This window comes from Lithobates pipiens, unplaced genomic scaffold, assembly GCF_037356315.1.
Source record: "Lithobates pipiens isolate NorthernLeopardFrog02 unplaced genomic scaffold, aLitPip1_a1.2 Scaffold_8, whole genome shotgun sequence".
Taxonomy (NCBI): domain Eukaryota; kingdom Metazoa; phylum Chordata; class Amphibia; order Anura; family Ranidae; genus Lithobates; species Lithobates pipiens.
The window spans coordinates 533,218,715-533,236,673 of NW_027507903.1; the positions used below are offsets into that span (position 1 = coordinate 533,218,715).

General features: G+C 41.6%; 19 non-coding genes across 19 annotated transcripts; all 19 read right to left on the minus strand.

Annotated features, from left to right (window-relative positions):
• Positions 1-40: 40 nt before the first annotated feature.
• On the minus strand, positions 41-133 carry TRNAI-UAU (transfer RNA isoleucine (anticodon UAU)). Its single transcript is given in 2 exon segments — positions 41-76; positions 96-133. It is a non-coding gene; the product is annotated as a tRNA-Ile (tRNA).
• Positions 134-1,215: 1,082 nt separating this feature from the next.
• On the minus strand, positions 1,216-1,288 carry TRNAR-CCU (transfer RNA arginine (anticodon CCU)). The gene has a single exon. It is a non-coding gene; the product is annotated as a tRNA-Arg (tRNA).
• A 417-nt stretch (positions 1,289-1,705) lies between these two features.
• On the minus strand, positions 1,706-1,798 carry TRNAI-UAU (transfer RNA isoleucine (anticodon UAU)). Its single transcript is given in 2 exon segments — positions 1,706-1,741; positions 1,761-1,798. It is a non-coding gene; the product is annotated as a tRNA-Ile (tRNA).
• Positions 1,799-3,370: 1,572 nt separating this feature from the next.
• TRNAI-UAU (transfer RNA isoleucine (anticodon UAU)) lies at positions 3,371-3,463 on the minus strand. The gene is given in 2 exon segments: positions 3,371-3,406; positions 3,426-3,463. It is a non-coding gene; the product is annotated as a tRNA-Ile (tRNA).
• A 1,082-nt stretch (positions 3,464-4,545) lies between these two features.
• Positions 4,546-4,618, minus strand: TRNAR-CCU (transfer RNA arginine (anticodon CCU)). Its single transcript has one exon. It is a non-coding gene; the product is annotated as a tRNA-Arg (tRNA).
• Positions 4,619-5,694: 1,076 nt separating this feature from the next.
• TRNAI-UAU (transfer RNA isoleucine (anticodon UAU)) lies at positions 5,695-5,787 on the minus strand. The gene is given in 2 exon segments: positions 5,695-5,730; positions 5,750-5,787. It is a non-coding gene; the product is annotated as a tRNA-Ile (tRNA).
• Positions 5,788-6,352: 565 nt separating this feature from the next.
• TRNAI-UAU (transfer RNA isoleucine (anticodon UAU)) lies at positions 6,353-6,445 on the minus strand. Its single transcript is given in 2 exon segments — positions 6,353-6,388; positions 6,408-6,445. It is a non-coding gene; the product is annotated as a tRNA-Ile (tRNA).
• Positions 6,446-7,527: 1,082 nt separating this feature from the next.
• On the minus strand, positions 7,528-7,600 carry TRNAR-CCU (transfer RNA arginine (anticodon CCU)). Its single transcript has one exon. It is a non-coding gene; the product is annotated as a tRNA-Arg (tRNA).
• Positions 7,601-8,017: 417 nt separating this feature from the next.
• On the minus strand, positions 8,018-8,110 carry TRNAI-UAU (transfer RNA isoleucine (anticodon UAU)). Its single transcript is given in 2 exon segments — positions 8,018-8,053; positions 8,073-8,110. It is a non-coding gene; the product is annotated as a tRNA-Ile (tRNA).
• Positions 8,111-8,676: 566 nt separating this feature from the next.
• On the minus strand, positions 8,677-8,769 carry TRNAI-UAU (transfer RNA isoleucine (anticodon UAU)). The gene is given in 2 exon segments: positions 8,677-8,712; positions 8,732-8,769. It is a non-coding gene; the product is annotated as a tRNA-Ile (tRNA).
• A 565-nt stretch (positions 8,770-9,334) lies between these two features.
• On the minus strand, positions 9,335-9,427 carry TRNAI-UAU (transfer RNA isoleucine (anticodon UAU)). The gene is given in 2 exon segments: positions 9,335-9,370; positions 9,390-9,427. It is a non-coding gene; the product is annotated as a tRNA-Ile (tRNA).
• A 1,081-nt stretch (positions 9,428-10,508) lies between these two features.
• On the minus strand, positions 10,509-10,581 carry TRNAR-CCU (transfer RNA arginine (anticodon CCU)). Its single transcript has one exon. It is a non-coding gene; the product is annotated as a tRNA-Arg (tRNA).
• A 417-nt stretch (positions 10,582-10,998) lies between these two features.
• Positions 10,999-11,091, minus strand: TRNAI-UAU (transfer RNA isoleucine (anticodon UAU)). The gene is given in 2 exon segments: positions 10,999-11,034; positions 11,054-11,091. It is a non-coding gene; the product is annotated as a tRNA-Ile (tRNA).
• A 566-nt stretch (positions 11,092-11,657) lies between these two features.
• TRNAI-UAU (transfer RNA isoleucine (anticodon UAU)) lies at positions 11,658-11,750 on the minus strand. The gene is given in 2 exon segments: positions 11,658-11,693; positions 11,713-11,750. It is a non-coding gene; the product is annotated as a tRNA-Ile (tRNA).
• A 565-nt stretch (positions 11,751-12,315) lies between these two features.
• Positions 12,316-12,408, minus strand: TRNAI-UAU (transfer RNA isoleucine (anticodon UAU)). The gene is given in 2 exon segments: positions 12,316-12,351; positions 12,371-12,408. It is a non-coding gene; the product is annotated as a tRNA-Ile (tRNA).
• Positions 12,409-13,489: 1,081 nt separating this feature from the next.
• Positions 13,490-13,562, minus strand: TRNAR-CCU (transfer RNA arginine (anticodon CCU)). The gene has a single exon. It is a non-coding gene; the product is annotated as a tRNA-Arg (tRNA).
• A 417-nt stretch (positions 13,563-13,979) lies between these two features.
• TRNAI-UAU (transfer RNA isoleucine (anticodon UAU)) lies at positions 13,980-14,072 on the minus strand. Its single transcript is given in 2 exon segments — positions 13,980-14,015; positions 14,035-14,072. It is a non-coding gene; the product is annotated as a tRNA-Ile (tRNA).
• A 1,082-nt stretch (positions 14,073-15,154) lies between these two features.
• Positions 15,155-15,227, minus strand: TRNAR-CCU (transfer RNA arginine (anticodon CCU)). The gene has a single exon. It is a non-coding gene; the product is annotated as a tRNA-Arg (tRNA).
• A 2,236-nt stretch (positions 15,228-17,463) lies between these two features.
• TRNAR-CCU (transfer RNA arginine (anticodon CCU)) lies at positions 17,464-17,536 on the minus strand. The gene has a single exon. It is a non-coding gene; the product is annotated as a tRNA-Arg (tRNA).
• Between the last annotated feature and the right edge of the window lie 423 nt (positions 17,537-17,959).

Genomic DNA, 17,959 nt, shown 5'->3' on the forward strand with positions numbered 1-17,959 from the left:
TACATTTTCCATGAATAAAGGCAAAAAGCAAGAAACTGCATGCTCCAGGTGAGGCTCGAACTCACAACCTCGGCATTGCTCAACAGATACTGCCATATAAGTACCGCGCGCTGACCGATTGCGCCACTGGAGCACAGAAGCCATCACGGAAATCCATCACCCATGTCTCCTTGGTTTCAAATAGGCCTTCAAGTGATCCGAAACCTAAAATCGTGCTTATCCCAGACAAAAGAGAATATTTTTTCTCTCATAGCAAGAAATGGTAGCATATAAGTACTCCTAGAAAAAAAAAAACACCGCCAAATCCACTTGACTGGAGCTCAAGGACAGTATTTAAAAAATAAAAGTAGAACTTTTTTGAAAGAAAAAATGATATTGCAACTGCTATCGTGACGTGTTAGGGATATATTCATGCATGTTTGAAAAGTTACTAAATATCCACTGTAAAGCAAGAAGTGGCAGGTAATACCAAGTACCTTTGGATCAAGGTCCGTTTGTGGGTAAACCCAGATAAAACACAAGAGTTGTTAATACATTTGAAATGCCACTATCCAGTAACTGTGTTGAGCATTTTGATGCTCTATTTTTCAGAAAATCTGCCGATCCACGTCAGATTCTATTTCTGACTGCTTGCGGCAAGAAGACTTCTGAATGTGTCCCAAAGCAGTGGCTATCAGTGTGAATCTCAACAAATGCAACAACACCATGTCATATGAAGCAAAGGAAGCACACCTCTAAGGAGCGATTCTGATTGCTATTCGTATACATGTTGATACATCAGGAAAAACATTTCTGAAACTGGCACAAAAAGGACATAAAATGCCTTCCTGCAAATTAAGCTTACCAACGATACTTGTCAGGGTGGCTTTTTTGCTTGAAGATTTTAGGCCACCGGATTTGCATGCCACAATGGGATGTCTGGAGAATGTCGGAGAAAATGCAAAGCTCTTTCCTAATGAAAGCAGCGTTTCCTTTGTGGGGAGTTGAACATATTGTTTGGCAGAAACATTGCAGGAGATTTGGTTTTGGACAAGAGGACTTGTAGCCATCTTGCAGAAGTTTCCATTCAGTTGATAGCATGCTGCTGAACTAATCTGAGTTCTACTAGGAGAAGGCAGACATATTAATTAAGGCAACAGGAAAGGGAAGTCCTAAAGGTTTTATTCTAAAGCCTTGCTTTCGATGTGACTTGAAAGAGTCAAGCTAGATCTCAAACACCCCAGATGGGACTCGAACCCACAATCCCTGGCTTAGGAGGCCAGTGCCTTATCCATTAGGCCACTGGGGCTTTCGCTAGATGACAGCAAAGACTTTTTTTTTCTTTCAGAAGTCATCCGTTCTCTTACTTTACAAGGTAAGGGTGGCAAAATCTTTGTTTTTATTTTCCCTTGTAAACTTGCTACAGAATTGCAAGCGGTTTGAGCTACAAAGTCAGAAGAATGAGTTTTCTGAAAGAGAAAAGCCATGTCACAGCTCTCCACACCTCTTTTCATCAAGTAGAAGGCGCACATTTTCTTTATCTGTTCTGGTCCACAATTTAAAGAATGTGGTCAGTGTAACAGAAAGACAGCTCATTCAAGCACCCTTGAGGAAAGAACCTTGAGTTTCTTTGGGCGCTTATTGCCCTGTTGTAAAGTTCTCAGGCCATAGGGTGCAAGTGCAGATTACATTTTCCATGAATAAAGGCAAAAAGCAAGAAACTGCATGCTCCAGGTGAGGCTCGAACTCACAACCTCGGCATTGCTCAACAGATACTGCCATATAAGTACCGCGCGCTGACCGATTGCGCCACTGGAGCACAGAAGCCATCACGGAAATCCATCACCCATGTCTCCTTGGTTTCAAATAGGCCTTCAAGTGATCCGAAACCTAAAATCGTGCTTATCCCAGACAAAAGAGAATATTTTTTCTCTCATAGCAAGAAATGGTAGCATATAAGTACTCCTAAAAAAAAAAAAACACCGCCAAATCCACTTGACTGGAGCTCAAGGACAGTATTTTAAAAATAAAAGTAGAACTTTTTTGAAAGAAAAAATGATATTGCAACTGCTATCGTGACGTGTTAGGGATATATTCATGCATGTTTGAAAAGATACTAAATATCCACTGTAAAGCAAGAAGTGGCAGGTAATACCAAGTACCTTTGGATCAAGGTCCGTTTGTGGGTAAACCCAGATAAAACACAAGAGTTGTTAATACATTTGAAATGCCACTATCCAGCAACTGTGTTGAGCATTTTGATGCTCTATTTTTCAGAAAATCTGCCGATCCACGTCAGATTCTATTTCTGACTGCTTGCGGCAAGAAGACTTCTGAATGTGTCCCAAAGCAGTGGCTATCAGTGTGAATCTCAACAAATGCAACAACACCATGTCATATGAAGCAAAGGAAGCACACCTCTAAGGAGCGATTCTGATTGCTATTCGTATATATGTTGATACATCAGGAAAAACATTTCTGAAACTGGCACAAAAAGGACATAAAATGCCTTCCTGCAAATTAAGCTTACCAACGATACTTGTCAGGGTGGCTTTTTTGCTTGAAGATTTTAGGCCACCGGATTTGCATGCCACAATGGGATGTCTGGAGAATGTCGGAGAAAATGCAAAGCTCTTTCCTAATAAAAGCAGCGTTTCCTTTGTGGGCAGTTGAACATATTGTTTGGCAGAAACATTGCAGGAGATTTGGTTTTGGACAAGAGGACTTGTAGCCATCTTGCAGAAGTTTCCATTCAGTTGATAGCATGCTGCTGAACTAATCTGAGTTCTACTAGGAGAAGGCACACATATTAATTAAGGCAACAGGAAAGGGAAGTCCTAAAGGTTTTATTCTAAAGCCTTGCTTTAGATGTGACTTGAAAGAGTCAAGCAAGATCTCAAACACCCCAGATGGGACTCCAACCCACAATCCCTGGCTTAGGCGGCCAGTGCCTTATCAATTAGGACACTGGGGCTTTCGCTAGATGACAGCAAAGACTTTTTTTTTCTTTCAGAAGTCATCCGTTCTCTTACTTTACAAGGTAAGGGTGGCAAAATCTTTGTTTTTATTTTCCCTTGTAAACTTGCTACAGAATTGCAAGCGGTTTGAGCTACAAAGTCAGAAGAATGAGTTTTCTGAAAGAGAAAAGCCATGTCGCAGCTCTCCACACCTCTTTTCATCAAGTAGAAGGCGCACATTTTCTTTATCTGTTCTGGTCCACAATTTAAAGAATGTGGTCAGTGTAACAGAAAGACAGCTCATTCAAGCACCCTTGAGGAAAAAACCTTGAGTTTCTTTGGGCGCTTATTGCCCTGTTGTAAAGTTCTCAGGCCATAGGGTGCAAGTGCAGATTACATTTTCCATGAGTAAAGGCAAAAAGCAAGAAACTGCATGCTCCAGGTGAGGTTCGAACTCACAACCTCGGCATTGCTCAACAGATACTGCCATATAAGTACCACGCGCTGACCGATTGCGCCACTGGAGCACAGAAGCCATCACGGAAATCCATCACCCATGTCTCCTTGGTTTCAAATAGGCCTTCAAGCGATCCGAAACCTAAAATCGTGCTTATCCCAGACAAAAGAGAATATTTTTTCTCTCATAGCAAGAAATGGTAGCATATAAGTACTCCTAGAAAAAAAAAAACACCGCCAAATCCACTTGACTGGAGCTCAAGGACAGTATTTTAAAAATAAAAGTAGAACTTTTTTGAAAGAAAAAATGATATTGCAACTGCTATCGTGACGTGTTAGGGATATATTCATGCATGTTTGAAAAGTTACTAAATATCCACTGTAAAGCAAGAAGTGGCAGGTAATACCAAGTACCTTTGGATCAAGGTCCGTTTGTGGGTAAACCCAGATAAAACACAAGAGTTGTTAATACATTTGAAATGCCACTATCCAGTAACTGTGTTGAGCATTTTGATGCTCTATTTTTCAGAAAATCTGCCGATCCACGTCAGATTCTATTTCTGACTGCTTGCGGCAAGAAGACTTCTGAATGTGTCCCAAAGCAGTGGCTATCAGTGTGAATCTCAACAAATGCAACAACACCATGTCATATGAAGCAAAGGAAGCACACCTCTAAGGAGCGATTCTGATTGCTATTCGTATACATGTTGATACATCAGGAAAAACATTTCTGAAACTGGCACAAAAAGGACATAAAATGCCTTCCTGCAAATTAAGCTTACCAACGATACTTGTCAGGGTGGCTTTTTTGCTTGAAGATTTTAGGCCACCGGATTTGCATGCCACAATGGGATGTCTGGAGAATGTCGGAGAAAATGCAAAGCTCTTTCCTAATGAAAGCAGCGTTTCCTTTGTGGGGAGTTGAACATATTGTTTGGCAGAAACATTGCAGGAGATTTGGTTTTGGACAAGAGGACTTGTAGCCATCTTGCAGAAGTTTCCATTCAGTTGATAGCATGCTGCTGAACTAATCTGAGTTCTACTAGGAGAAGGCAGACATATTAATTAAGGCAACAGGAAAGGGAAGTCCTAAAGGTTTTATTCTAAAGCCTTGCTTTCGATGTGACTTGAAAGAGTCAAGCTAGATCTCAAACACCCCAGATGGGACTCGAACCCACAATCCCTGGCTTAGGAGGCCAGTGCCTTATCCATTAGGCCACTGGGGCTTTCGCTAGATGACAGCAAAGACTTTTTTTTTCTTTCAGAAGTCATCCGTTCTCTTACTTTACAAGGTAAGGGTGGCAAAATCTTTGTTTTTATTTTCCCTTGTAAACTTGCTACAGAATTGCAAGCGGTTTGAGCTACAAAGTCAGAAGAATGAGTTTTCTGAAAGAGAAAAGCCATGTCGCAGCTCTCCACACCTCTTTTCATCAAGTAGAAGGCGCACATTTTCTTTATCTGTTCTGGTCCACAATTTAAAGAATGTGGTCAGTGTAACAGAAAGACAGCTCATTCAAGCACCCTTGAGGAAAGAACCTTGAGTTTCTTTGGGCGCTTATTGCCCTGTTGTAAAGTTCTCAGGCCATAGGGTGCAAGTGCAGATTACATTTTCCATGAATAAAGGCAAAAAGCAAGAAACTGCATGCTCCAGGTGAGGCTCGAACTCACAACCTCGGCATTGCTCAACAGATACTGCCATATAAGTACCGCGCGCTGACCGATTGCACCACTGGAGCACAGAAGCCATCACGGAAATCCATCACCCATGTCTCCTTGGTTTCAAATAGGCCTTCAAGTGATCCGAAACCTAAAATCGTGCTTATCCCAGACAAAAGAGAATATTTTTTCTCTCATAGCAAGAAATGGTAGCATATAAGTACTCCTAGAAAAAAAAAAACACCGCCAAATCCACTTGACTGGAGCTCCGTTCTCCGTTCTCTTACTTTACAAGGTAAGGGTGGCAAAATCTTTGTTTTTATTTTCCCTTGTAAACTTGCTACAGAATTGCAAGCGGTTTGAGCTACAAAGTCAGAAGAATGAGTTTTCTGAAAGAGAAAAGCCATGTCGCAGCTCTCCACACCTCTTTTCATCAAGTAGAAGGCGCACATTTTCTTTATCTGTTCTGGTCCACAATTTAAAGAATGTGGTCAGTGTAACAGAAAGACAGCTCATTCAAGCACCCTTGAGGAAAGAACCTTGAGTTTCTTTGGGCGCTTATTGCCCTGTTGTAAAGTTCTCAGGCCATAGGGTGCAAGTGCAGATTACATTTTCCATGAATAAAGGCAAAAAGCAAGAAACTGCATGCTCCAGGTGAGGCTCGAACTCACAACCTCGGCATTGCTCAACAGATACTGCCATATAAGTACCGCGCGCTGACCGATTGCGCCACTGGAGCACAGAAGCCATCACGGAATTCCATCACCCATGTCTCCTTGGTTTCAAATAGGCCTTCAAGTGATCCGAAACCTAAAATCGTGCTTATCCCAGACAAAAGAGAATATTTTTTCTCTCATAGCAAGAAATGGTAGCATATAAGTACTCCTAGAAAAAAAAAACACCGCCAAATCCACTTGACTGGAGCTCCGTTCTCCGTTCTCTTACTTTACAAGGTAAGGGTGGCAAAATCTTTGTTTTTATTTTCCCTTGTAAACTTGCTACAGAATTGCAAGCGGTTTGAGCTACAAAGTCAGAAGAATGAGTTTTCTGAAAGAGAAAAGCCATGTCGCAGCTCTCCACACCTCTTTTCATCAAGTAGAAGGCACACATTTTCTTTATCTGTTCTGGTCCACAATTTAAAGAATGTGGTCAGTGTAACAGAAAGACAGCTCATTCAAGCACCCTTGAGGAAAGAACCTTGAGTTTCTTTGGGCGCTTATTGCCCTGTTGTAAAGTTGTCAGGCCATAGGGTGCAAGTGCAGATTACATTTTCCATGAGTAAAGGCAAAAAGCAAGAAACTGCATGCTCCAGGTGAGGTTCGAACTCACAACCTCGGCATTGCTCAACAGATACTGCCATATAAGTACCGCGCGCTGACCGATTGCGCCACTGGAGCACAGAAGCCATCACGGAAATCCATCACCCATGTCTCCTTGGTTTCAAATAGGCCTTCAAGTGATCCGAAACCTAAAATCGTGCTTATCCCAGACAAAAGAGAATATTTTTTCTCTCATAGCAAGAAATGGTAGCATATAAGTACTCCTAGAAAAAAAAAAACACCGCCAAATCCACTTGACTGGAGCTCAAGGACAGTATTTTAAAAATAAAAGTAGAACTTTTTTGAAAGAAAAAATGATATTGCAACTGCTATCGTGACGTGTTAGGGATATATTCATGCATGTTTGAAAAGTTACTAAATATCCACTGTAAAGCAAGAAGTGGCAGGTAATACCAAGTACCTTTGGATCAAGGTCCGTTTGTGGGTAAACCCAGATAAAACACAAGAGTTGTTAATACATTTGAAATGCCACTATCCAGTAACTGTGTTGAGCATTTTGATGCTCTATTTTTCAGAAAATCTGCCGATCCACGTCAGATTCTATTTCTGACTGCTTGCGGCAAGAAGACTTCTGAATGTGTCCCAAAGCAGTGGCTATCAGTGTGAATCTCAACAAATGCAACAACACCATGTCATATGAAGCAAAGGAAGCACACCTCTAAGGAGCGATTCTGATTGCTATTCGTATACATGTTGATACATCAGGAAAAACATTTCTGAAACTGGCACAAAAAGGACATAAAATGCCTTCCTGCAAATTAAGCTTACCAACGATACTTGTCAGGGTGGCTTTTTTGCTTGAAGATTTTAGGCCACCGGATTTGCATGCCACAATGGGATGTCTGGAGAATGTCGGAGAAAATGCAAAGCTCTTTCCTAATGAAAGCAGCGTTTCCTTTGTGGGGAGTTGAACATATTGTTTGGCAGAAACATTGCAGGAGATTTGGTTTTGGACAAGAGGACTTGTAGCCATCTTGCAGAAGTTTCCATTCAGTTGATAGCATGCTGCTGAACTAATCTGAGTTCTACTAGGAGAAGGCAGACATATTAATTAAGGCAACAGGAAAGGGAAGTCCTAAAGGTTTTATTCTAAAGCCTTGCTTTCGATGTGACTTGAAAGAGTCAAGCTAGATCTCAAACACCCCAGATGGGACTCGAACCCACAATCCCTGGCTTAGGAGGCCAGTGCCTTATCCATTAGGCCACTGGGGCTTTCGCTAGATGACAGCAAAGACTTTTTTTTTCTTTCAGAAGTCATCCGTTCTCTTACTTTACAAGGTAAGGGTGGCAAAATCTTTGTTTTTATTTTCCCTTGTAAACTTGCTACAGAATTGCAAGCGGTTTGAGCTACAAAGTCAGAAGAATGAGTTTTCTGAAAGAGAAAAGCCATGTCGCAGCTCTCCACACCTCTTTTCATCAAGTAGAAGGCGCACATTTTCTTTATCTGTTCTGGTCCACAATTTAAAGAATGTGGTCAGTGTAACAGAAAGACAGCTCATTCAAGCACCCTTGAGGAAAGAACCTTGAGTTTCTTTGGGCGCTTATTGCCCTGTTGTAAAGTTCTCAGGCCATAGGGTGCAAGTGCAGATTACATTTTCCATGAATAAAGGCAAAAAGCAAGAAACTGCATGCTCCAGGTGAGGCTCGAACTCACAACCTCGGCATTGCTCAACAGATACTGCCATATAAGTACCGCGCGCTGACCGATTGCGCCACTGGAGCACAGAAGCCATCACGGAAATCCATCACCCATGTCTCCTTGGTTTCAAATAGGCCTTCAAGTGATCCGAAACCTAAAATCGTGCTTATCCCAGACAAAAGAGAATATTTTTTCTCTCATAGCAAGAAATGGTAGCATATAAGTACTCCTAGAAAAAAAAAAACACCGCCAAATCCACTTGACTGGAGCTCCGTTCTCCGTTCTCTTACTTTACAAGGTAAGGGTGGCAAAATCTTTGTTTTTATTTTCCCTTGTAAACTTGCTACAGAATTGCAAGCGGTTTGAGCTACAAAGTCAGAAGAATGAGTTTTCTGAAAGAGAAAAGCCATGTCGCAGCTCTCCACACCTCTTTTCATCAAGTAGAAGGCGCACATTTTCTTTATCTGTTCTGGTCCACAATTTAAAGAATGTGGTCAGTGTAACAGAAAGACAGCTCATTCAAGCACCCTTGAGGAAAGAACCTTGAGTTTCTTTGGGCGCTTATTGCCCTGTTGTAAAGTTCTCAGGCCATAGGGTGCAAGTGCAGATTACATTTTCCATGAGTAAAGGCAAAAAGCAAGAAACTGCATGCTCCAGGTGAGGTTCGAACTCACAACCTCGGCATTGCTCAACAGATACTGCCATATAAGTACCACGCGCTGACCGATTGCGCCACAGGAGCACAGAAGCCATCACGGAAATCCATCATCCATGTCTCCTTGGTTTCAAATAGGCCTTCAAGTGATCCGAAACCTAAAATCGTGCTTATCCCAGACAAAAGAGAATATTTTTTCTCTCATAGCAAGAAATGGTAGCATATAAGTACTCCTAGAAAAAAAAAACACCGCCAAATCCACTTGACTGGAGCTCCGTTCTCCGTTCTCTTACTTTACAAGGTAAGGGTGGCAAAATCTTTGTTTTTATTTTCCCTTGTAAACTTGCTACAGAATTGCAAGCGGTTTGAGCTACAAAGTCAGAAGAATGAGTTTTCTGAAAGAGAAAAGCCATGTCGCAGCTCTCCACACCTCTTTTCATCAAGTAGAAGGCGCACATTTTCTTTATCTGTTCTGGTCCACAATTTAAAGAATGTGGTCAGTGTAACAGAAAGACAGCTCATTCAAGCACCCTTGAGGAAAGAACCTTGAGTTTCTTTGGGCGCTTATTGCCCTGTTGTAAAGTTCTCAGGCCATAGGGTGCAAGTGCAGATTACATTTTCCATGAGTAAAGGCAAAAAGCAAGAAACTGCATGCTCCAGGTGAGGTTCGAACTCACAACCTCGGCATTGCTCAACAGATACTGCCATATAAGTACCGCGCGCTGACCGATTGCGCCACTGGAGCACAGAAGCCATCACGGAAATCCATCACCCATGTCTCCTTGGTTTCAAATAGGCCTTCAAGTGATCCGAAACCTAAAATCGTGCTTATCCCAGACAAAAGAGAATATTTTTTCTCTCATAGCAAGAAATGGTAGCATATAAGTACTCCTAGAAAAAAAAAACACCGCCAAATCCACTTGACTGGAGCTCAAGGACAGTATTTTAAAAATAAAAGTAGAACTTTTTTGAAAGAAAAAATGATATTGCAACTGCTATCGTGACGTGTTAGGGATATATTCATGCATGTTTGAAAAGTTACTAAATATCCACTGTAAAGCAAGAAGTGGCAGGTAATACCAAGTACCTTTGGATCAAGGTCCGTTTGTGGGTAAACCCAGATAAAACACAAGAGTTGTTAATACATTTGAAATGCCACTATCCAGTAACTGTGTTGAGCATTTTGATGTTCTATTTTTCAGAAAATCTGCCGATCCACGTCAGATTCTATTTCTGACTGCTTGCGGCAAGAAGACTTCTGAATGTGTCCCAAAGCAGTGGCTATCAGTGTGAATCTCAACAAATGCAACAACACCATGTCATATGAAGCAAAGGAAGCACACCTCTAAGGAGCGATTCTGATTGCTATTCGTATACATGTTGATACATCAGGAAAAACATTTCTGAAACTGGCACAAAAAGGACATAAAATGCCTTCCTGCAAATTAAGCTTACCAACGATACTTGTCAGGGTGGCTTTTTTGCTTGAAGATTTTAGGCCACCGGATTTGCATGCCACAATGGGATGTCTGGAGAATGTCGGAGAAAATGCAAAGCTCTTTCCTAATGAAAGCAGCGTTTCCTTTGTGGGGAGTTGAACATATTGTTTGGCAGAAACATTGCAGGAGATTTGGTTTTGGACAAGAGGACTTGTAGCCATCTTGCAGAAGTTTCCATTCAGTTGATAGCATGCTGCTGAACTAATCTGAGTTCTACTAGGAGAAGGCAGACATATTAATTAAGGCAACAGGAAAGGGAAGTCCTAAAGGTTTTATTCTAAAGCCTTGCTTTCGATGTGACTTGAAAGAGTCAAGCTAGATCTCAAACACCCCAGATGGGACTCGAACCCACAATCCCTGGCTTAGGAGGCCAGTGCCTTATCCATTAGGCCACTGGGGCTTTCGCTAGATGACAGCAAAGACTTTTTTTTTCTTTCAGAAGTCATCCGTTCTCTTACTTTACAAGGTAAGGGTGGCAAAATCTTTGTTTTTATTTTCCCTTGTAAACTTGCTACAGAATTGCAAGCGGTTTGAGCTACAAAGTCAGAAGAATGAGTTTTCTGAAAGAGAAAAGCCATGTCGCAGCTCTCCACACCTCTTTTCATCAAGTAGAAGGCGCACATTTTCTTTATCTGTTCTGGTCCACAATTTAAAGAATGTGGTCAGTGTAACAGAAAGACAGCTCATTCAAGCACCCTTGAGGAAAGAACCTTGAGTTTCTTTGGGCGCTTATTGCCCTGTTGTAAAGTTCTCAGGCCATAGGGTGCAAGTGCAGATTACATTTTCCATGAATAAAGGCAAAAAGCAAGAAACTGCATGCTCCAGGTGAGGCTCGAACTCACAACCTCGGCATTGCTCAACAGATACTGCCATATAAGTACCGCGCGCTGACCGATTGCGCCACTGGAGCACAGAAGCCATCACGGAAATCCATCACCCATGTCTCCTTAGTTTCAAATAGGCCTTCAAGTGATCCGAAACCTAAAATCGTGCTTATCCCAGACAAAAGAGAATATTTTTTCTCTCATAGCAAGAAATGGTAGCATATAAGTACTCCTAGAAAAAAAAAAACACCGCCAAATCCACTTGACTGGAGCTCCGTTCTCCGTTCTCTTACTTTACAAGGTAAGGGTGGCAAAATCTTTGTTTTTATTTTCCCTTGTAAACTTGCTACAGAATTGCAAGCGGTTTGAGCTACAAAGTCAGAAGAATGAGTTTTCTGAAAGAGAAAAGCCATGTCGCAGCTCTCCACACCTCTTTTCATCAAGTAGAAGGCGCACATTTTCTTTATCTGTTCTGGTCCACAATTTAAAGAATGTGGTCAGTGTAACAGAAAGACAGCTCATTCAAGCACCCTTGAGGAAAGAACCTTGAGTTTCTTTGGGCGCTTATTGCCCTGTTGTAAAGTTCTCAGGCCATAGGGTGCAAGTGCAGATTACATTTTCCATGAGTAAAGGCAAAAAGCAAGAAACTGCATGCTCCAGGTGAGGTTCGAACTCACAACCTCGGCATTGCTCAACAGATACTGCCATATAAGTACCACGCGCTGACCGATTGCGCCACTGGAGCACAGAAGCCATCACGGAAATCCATCATCCATGTCTCCTTGGTTTCAAATAGGCCTTCAAGTGATCCGAAACCTAAAATCGTGCTTATCCCAGACAAAAGAGAATATTTTTTCTCTCATAGCAAGAAATGGTAGCATATAAGTACTCCTAGAAAAAAAAAACACCGCCAAATCCACTTGACTGGAGCTCCGTTCTCCGTTCTCTTACTTTACAAGGTAAGGGTGGCAAAATCTTTGTTTTTATTTTCCCTTGTAAACTTGCTACAGAATTGCAAGCGGTTTGAGCTACAAAGTCAGAAGAATGAGTTTTCTGAAAGAGAAAAGCCATGTCGCAGCTCTCCACACCTCTTTTCATCAAGTAGAAGGCGCACATTTTCTTTATCTGTTCTGGTCCACAATTTAAAGAATGTGGTCAGTGTAACAGAAAGACAGCTCATTCAAGCACCCTTGAGGAAAGAACCTTGAGTTTCTTTGGGCGCTTATTGCCCTGTTGTAAAGTTCTCAGGCCATAGGGTGCAAGTGCAGATTACATTTTCCATGAGTAAAGGCAAAAAGCAAGAAACTGCATGCTCCAGGTGAGGTTCGAACTCACAACCTCGGCATTGCTCAACAGATACTGCCATATAAGTACCGCGCGCTGACCGATTGCGCCACTGGAGCACAGAAGCCATCACGGAAATCCATCACCCATGTCTCCTTGGTTTCAAATAGGCCTTCAAGCGATCCGAAACCTAAAATCGTGCTTATCCCAGACAAAAGAGAATATTTTTTCTCTCATAGCAAGAAATGGTAGCATATAAGTACTCCTAGAAAAAAAAAAACACCGCCAAATCCACTTGACTGGAGCTCAAGGACAGTATTTTAAAAATAAAAGTAGAACTTTTTTGAAAGAAAAAATGATATTGCAACTGCTATCGTGACGTGTTAGGGATATATTCATGCATGTTTGAAAAGTTACTAAATATCCACTGTAAAGCAAGAAGTGGCAGGTAATACCAAGTACCTTTGGATCAAGGTCCGTTTGTGGGTAAACCCAGATAAAACACAAGAGTTGTTAATACATTTGAAATGCCACTATCCAGTAACTGTGTTGAGCATTTTGATGCTCTATTTTTCAGAAAATCTGCCGATCCACGTCAGATTCTATTTCTGACTGCTTGCGGCAAGAAGACTTCTGAATGTGTCCCAAAGCAGTGGCTATCAGTGTGAATCTCAACAAATGCAACAACACCATGTCATATGAAGCAAAGGAAGCACACCTCTAAGGAGCGATTCTGATTGCTATTCGTATACATGTTGATACATCAGGAAAACATTTCTGAAACTGGCACAAAAAGGACATAAAATGCCTTCCTGCAAATTAAGCTTACCAACGATACTTGTCAGGGTGGCTTTTTTGCTTGAAGATTTTAGGCCACCGGATTTGCATGCCACAATGGGATGTCTGGAGAATGTCGGAGAAAATGCAAAGCTCTTTCCTAATGAAAGCAGCGTTTCCTTTGTGGGGAGTTGAACATATTGTTTGGCAGAAACATTGCAGGAGATTTGGTTTTGGACAAGAGGACTTGTAGCCATCTTGCAGAAGTTTCCATTCAGTTGATAGCATGCTGCTGAACTAATCTGAGTTCTACTAGGAGAAGGCAGACATATTAATTAAGGCAACAGGAAAGGGAAGTCCTAAAGGTTTTATTCTAAAGCCTTGCTTTCGATGTGACTTGAAAGAGTCAAGCTATATCTCAAACACCCCAGATGGGACTCGAACCCACAATCCCTGGCTTAGGAGGCCAGTGCCTTATCCATTAGGCCACTGGGGCTTTCGCTTGATGACAGCAAAGACTTTTTTTTTCTTTCAGAAGTCATCCGTTCTCTTACTTTACAAGGTAAGGGTGGCAAAATCTTTGTTTTTATTTTCCCTTGTAAACTTGCTACAGAATTGCAAGCGGTTTGAGCTACAAAGTCAGAAGAATGAGTTTTCTGAAAGAGAAAAGCCATGTCGCAGCTCTCCACACCTCTTTTCATCAAGTAGAAGGCGCACATTTTCTTTATCTGTTCTGGTCCACAATTTAAAGAATGTGGTCAGTGTAACAGAAAGACAGCTCATTCAAGCACCCTTGAGGAAAGAACCTTGAGTTTCTTTGGGCGCTTATTGCCCTGTTGTAAAGTTCTCAGGCCATAGGGTGCAAGTGCAGATTACATTTTCCATGAGTAAAGGCAAAAAGCAAGAAACTGCATGCTCCAGGTGAGGTTCGAACTCACAACCTCGGCATTGCTCAACAGATACTGCCATATAAGTACCGCGCGCTGACCGATTGCGCCACTGGAGCACAGAAGCCATCACGGAAATCCATCACCCATGTCTCCTTGGTTTCAAATAGGCCTTCAAGTGATCCGAAACCTAAAATCGTGCTTATCCCAGACAAAAGAGAATATTTTTTCTCTCATAGCAAGAAATGGTAGCATATAAGTACTCCTAGAAAAAAAAAACACCGCCAAATCCACTTGACTGGAGCTCAAGGACAGTATTTAAAAAAAAAAAATTAGAACTTTTTTGAAAGAAAAAATGATATTGCAACTGCTATCGTGACGTGTTAGGGATATATTCATGCATGTTTGAAAAGTTACTAAATATCCACTGTAAAGCAAGAAGTGGCAGGTAATACCAAGTACCTTTGGATCAAGGTCCGTTTGTGGGTAAACCCAGATAAAACACAAGAGTTGTTAATACATTTGAAATGCCACTATCCAGTAACTGTGTTGAGCATTTTGATGCTCTATTTTTCAGAAAATCTGCCGATCCACGTCAGATTCTATTTCTGACTGCTTGCGGCAAGAAGACTTCTGAATGTGTCCCAAAGCAGTGGCTATCAGTGTGAATCTCAACAAATGCAACAACACCATGTCATATGAAGCAAAGGAAGCACACCTCTAAGGAGCGATTCTGATTGCTATTCGTATACATGTTGATACATCAGGAAAAACATTTCTGAAACTGGCACAAAAAGGACATAAAATGCCTTCCTGCAAATTAAGCTTACCAACGATACTTGTCAGGGTGGCTTTTTTGCTTGAAGATTTTAGGCCACCGGATTTGCATGCCACAATGGGATGTCTGGAGAATGTCGGAGAAAATGCAAAGCTCTTTCCTAATGAAAGCAGCGTTTCCTTTGTGGGGAGTTGAACATATTGTTTGGCAGAAACATTGCAGGAGATTTGGTTTTGGACAAGAGGACTTGTAGCCATCTTGCAGAAGTTTCCATTCAGTTGATAGCATGCTGCTGAACTAATCTGAGTTCTACTAGGAGAAGGCAGACATATTAATTAAGGCAACAGGAAAGGGAAGTCCTAAAGGTTTTATTCTAAAGCCTTGCTTTCGATGTGACTTGAAAGAGTCAAGCTAGATCTCAAACACCCCAGATGGGACTCGAACCCACAATCCCTGGCTTAGGAGGCCAGTGCCTTATCCATTAGGCCACTGGGGCTTTCGCTAGATGACAGCAAAGACTTTTTTTTTCTTTCAGAAGTCATCCGTTCTCTTACTTTACAAGGTAAGGGTGGCAAAATCTTTGTTTTTATTTTCCCTTGTAAACTTGCTACAGAATTGCAAGCGGTTTGAGCTACAAAGTCAGAAGAATGAGTTTTCTGAAAGAGAAAAGCCATGTCGCAGCTCTCCACACCTCTTTTCATCAAGTAGAAGGCGCACATTTTCTTTATCTGTTCTGGTCCACAATTTAAAGAATGTGGTCAGTGTAACAGAAAGACAGCTCATTCAAGCACCCTTGAGGAAAGAACCTTGAGTTTCTTTGGGCGCTTATTGCCCTGTTGTAAAGTTCTCAGGCCATAGGGTGCAAGTGCAGATTACATTTTCCATGAATAAAGGCAAAAAGCAAGAAACTGCATGCTCCAGGTGAGGCTCGAACTCACAACCTCGGCATTGCTCAACAGATACTGCCATATAAGTACCGCGCGCTGACCGATTGCACCACTGGAGCACAGAAGCCATCACGGAAATCCATCACCCATGTCTCCTTGGTTTCAAATAGGCCTTCAAGTGATCTGAAACCTAAAATCGTGCTTATCCCAGACAAAAGAGAATATTTTTTCTCTCATAGCAAGAAATGGTAGCATATAAGTACTCCTAGAAAAAAAAAACACCGCCAAATCCACTTGACTGGAGCTCCGTTCTCCGTTCTCTTACTTTACAAGGTAAGGGTGGCAAAATCTTTGTTTTTATTTTCCCTTGTAAACTTGCTACAGAATTGCAAGCGGTTTGAGCTACAAAGTCAGAAGAATGAGTTTTCTGAAAGAGAAAAGCCATGTCGCAGCTCTCCACACCTCTTTTCATCAAGTAGAAGGCGCACATTTTCTTTATCTGTTCTGGTCCACAATTTAAAGAATGTGGTCAGTGTAACAGAAAGACAGCTCATTCAAGCAACCTTGAGGAAAGAACCTTGAGTTTCTTTGGGCGCTTATTGCCCTGTTGTAAAGTTCTCAGGCCATAGGGTGCAAGTGCAGATTACATTTTCCATGAGTAAAGGCAAAAAGCAAGAAACTGCATTCGAACTCACAACCTCGGCATTGCTCAACAGATACTGCCATATAAGTACCGCGCGCTGACCGATTGCGCCACTGGAGCACAGAAGCCATCACGGAAATCCATCACCCATGTCTCCTTGGTTTCAAATAGGCCTTCAAGTGATCCGAAACCTAAAATCGTGCTTATCCCAGACAAAAGAGAATATTTTTTCTCTCATAGCAAGAAATGGTAGCATATAAGTACTCCTAAAAAAAAAAAAACACCGCCAAATCCACTTGACTGGAGCTCAAGGACAGTATTTTAAAAATAAAAGTAGAACTTTTTTGAAAGAAAAAATGATATTGCAACTGCTATCGTGACGTGTTAGGGATATATTCATGCATGTTTGAAAAGTTACTAAATATCCACTGTAAAGCAAGAAGTGGCAGGTAATACCAAGTACCTTTGGATCAAGGTCCGTTTGTGGGTAAACCCAGATAAAACACAAGAGTTGTTAATACATTTGAAATGCCACTATCCAGTAACTGTGTTGAGCATTTTGATGCTCTATTTTTCAGAAAATCTGCCGATCCACGTCAGATTCTATTTCTGACTGCTTGCGGCAAGAAGACTTCTGAATGTGTCCCAAAGCAGTGGCTATCAGTGTGAATCTCAACAAATGCAACAACACCATGTCATATGAAGCAAAGGAAGCACACCTCTAAGGAGCGATTCTGATTGCTATTCGTATACATGTTGATACATCAGGAAAAACATTTCTGAAACTGGCACAAAAAGGACATAAAATGCCTTCCTGCAAATTAAGCTTACCAACGATACTTGTCAGGGTGGCTTTTTTGCTTGAAGATTTTAGGCCACCGGATTTGCATGCCACAATGGGATGTCTGGAGAATGTCGGAGAAAATGCAAAGCTCTTTCCTAATAAAAGCAGTGTTTCCTTTGTGGGGAGTTGAACATATTGTTTGGCAGAAACATTGCAGGAGATTTGGTTTTGGACAAGAGGACTTGTAGCCATCTTGCAGAAGTTTCCATTCAGTTGATAGCATGCTGCTGAACTAATCTGAGTTCTACTAGGAGAAGGCACACATATTAATTAAGGCAACAGGAAAGGGAAGTCCTAAAGGTTTTATTCTAAAGCCTTGCTTTAGATGTGACTTGAAAGAGTCAAGCAAGATCTCAAACACCCCAGATGGGACTCGAACCCACAATCCCTGGCTTAGGAGGCCAGTGCCTTATCCATTAGGCCACTGGGGCTTTCGCTAGATGACAGCAAAGACTTTTTTTTTCTTTCAGAAGTCATCCGTTCTCTTACTTTACAAGGTAAGGGTGGCAAAATCTTTGTTTTTATTTTCCCTTGTAAACTTGCTACAGAATTGCAAGCGGTTTGAGCTACAAAGTCAGAAGAATGAGTTTTCTGAAAGAGAAAAGCCATGTCGCAGCTCTCCACACCTCTTTTCATCAAGTAGAAGGCGCACATTTTCTTTATCTGTTCTGGTCCACAATTTAAAGAATGTGGTCAGTGTAACAGAAAGACAGCTCATTCAAGCACCCTTGAGGAAAGAACCTTGAGTTTCTTTGGGCGCTTATTGCCCTGTTGTAAAGTTCTCAGGCCATAGGGTGCAAGTGCAGATTACATTTTCCATGAATAAAGGCAAAAAGCAAGAAACTGCATGCTCC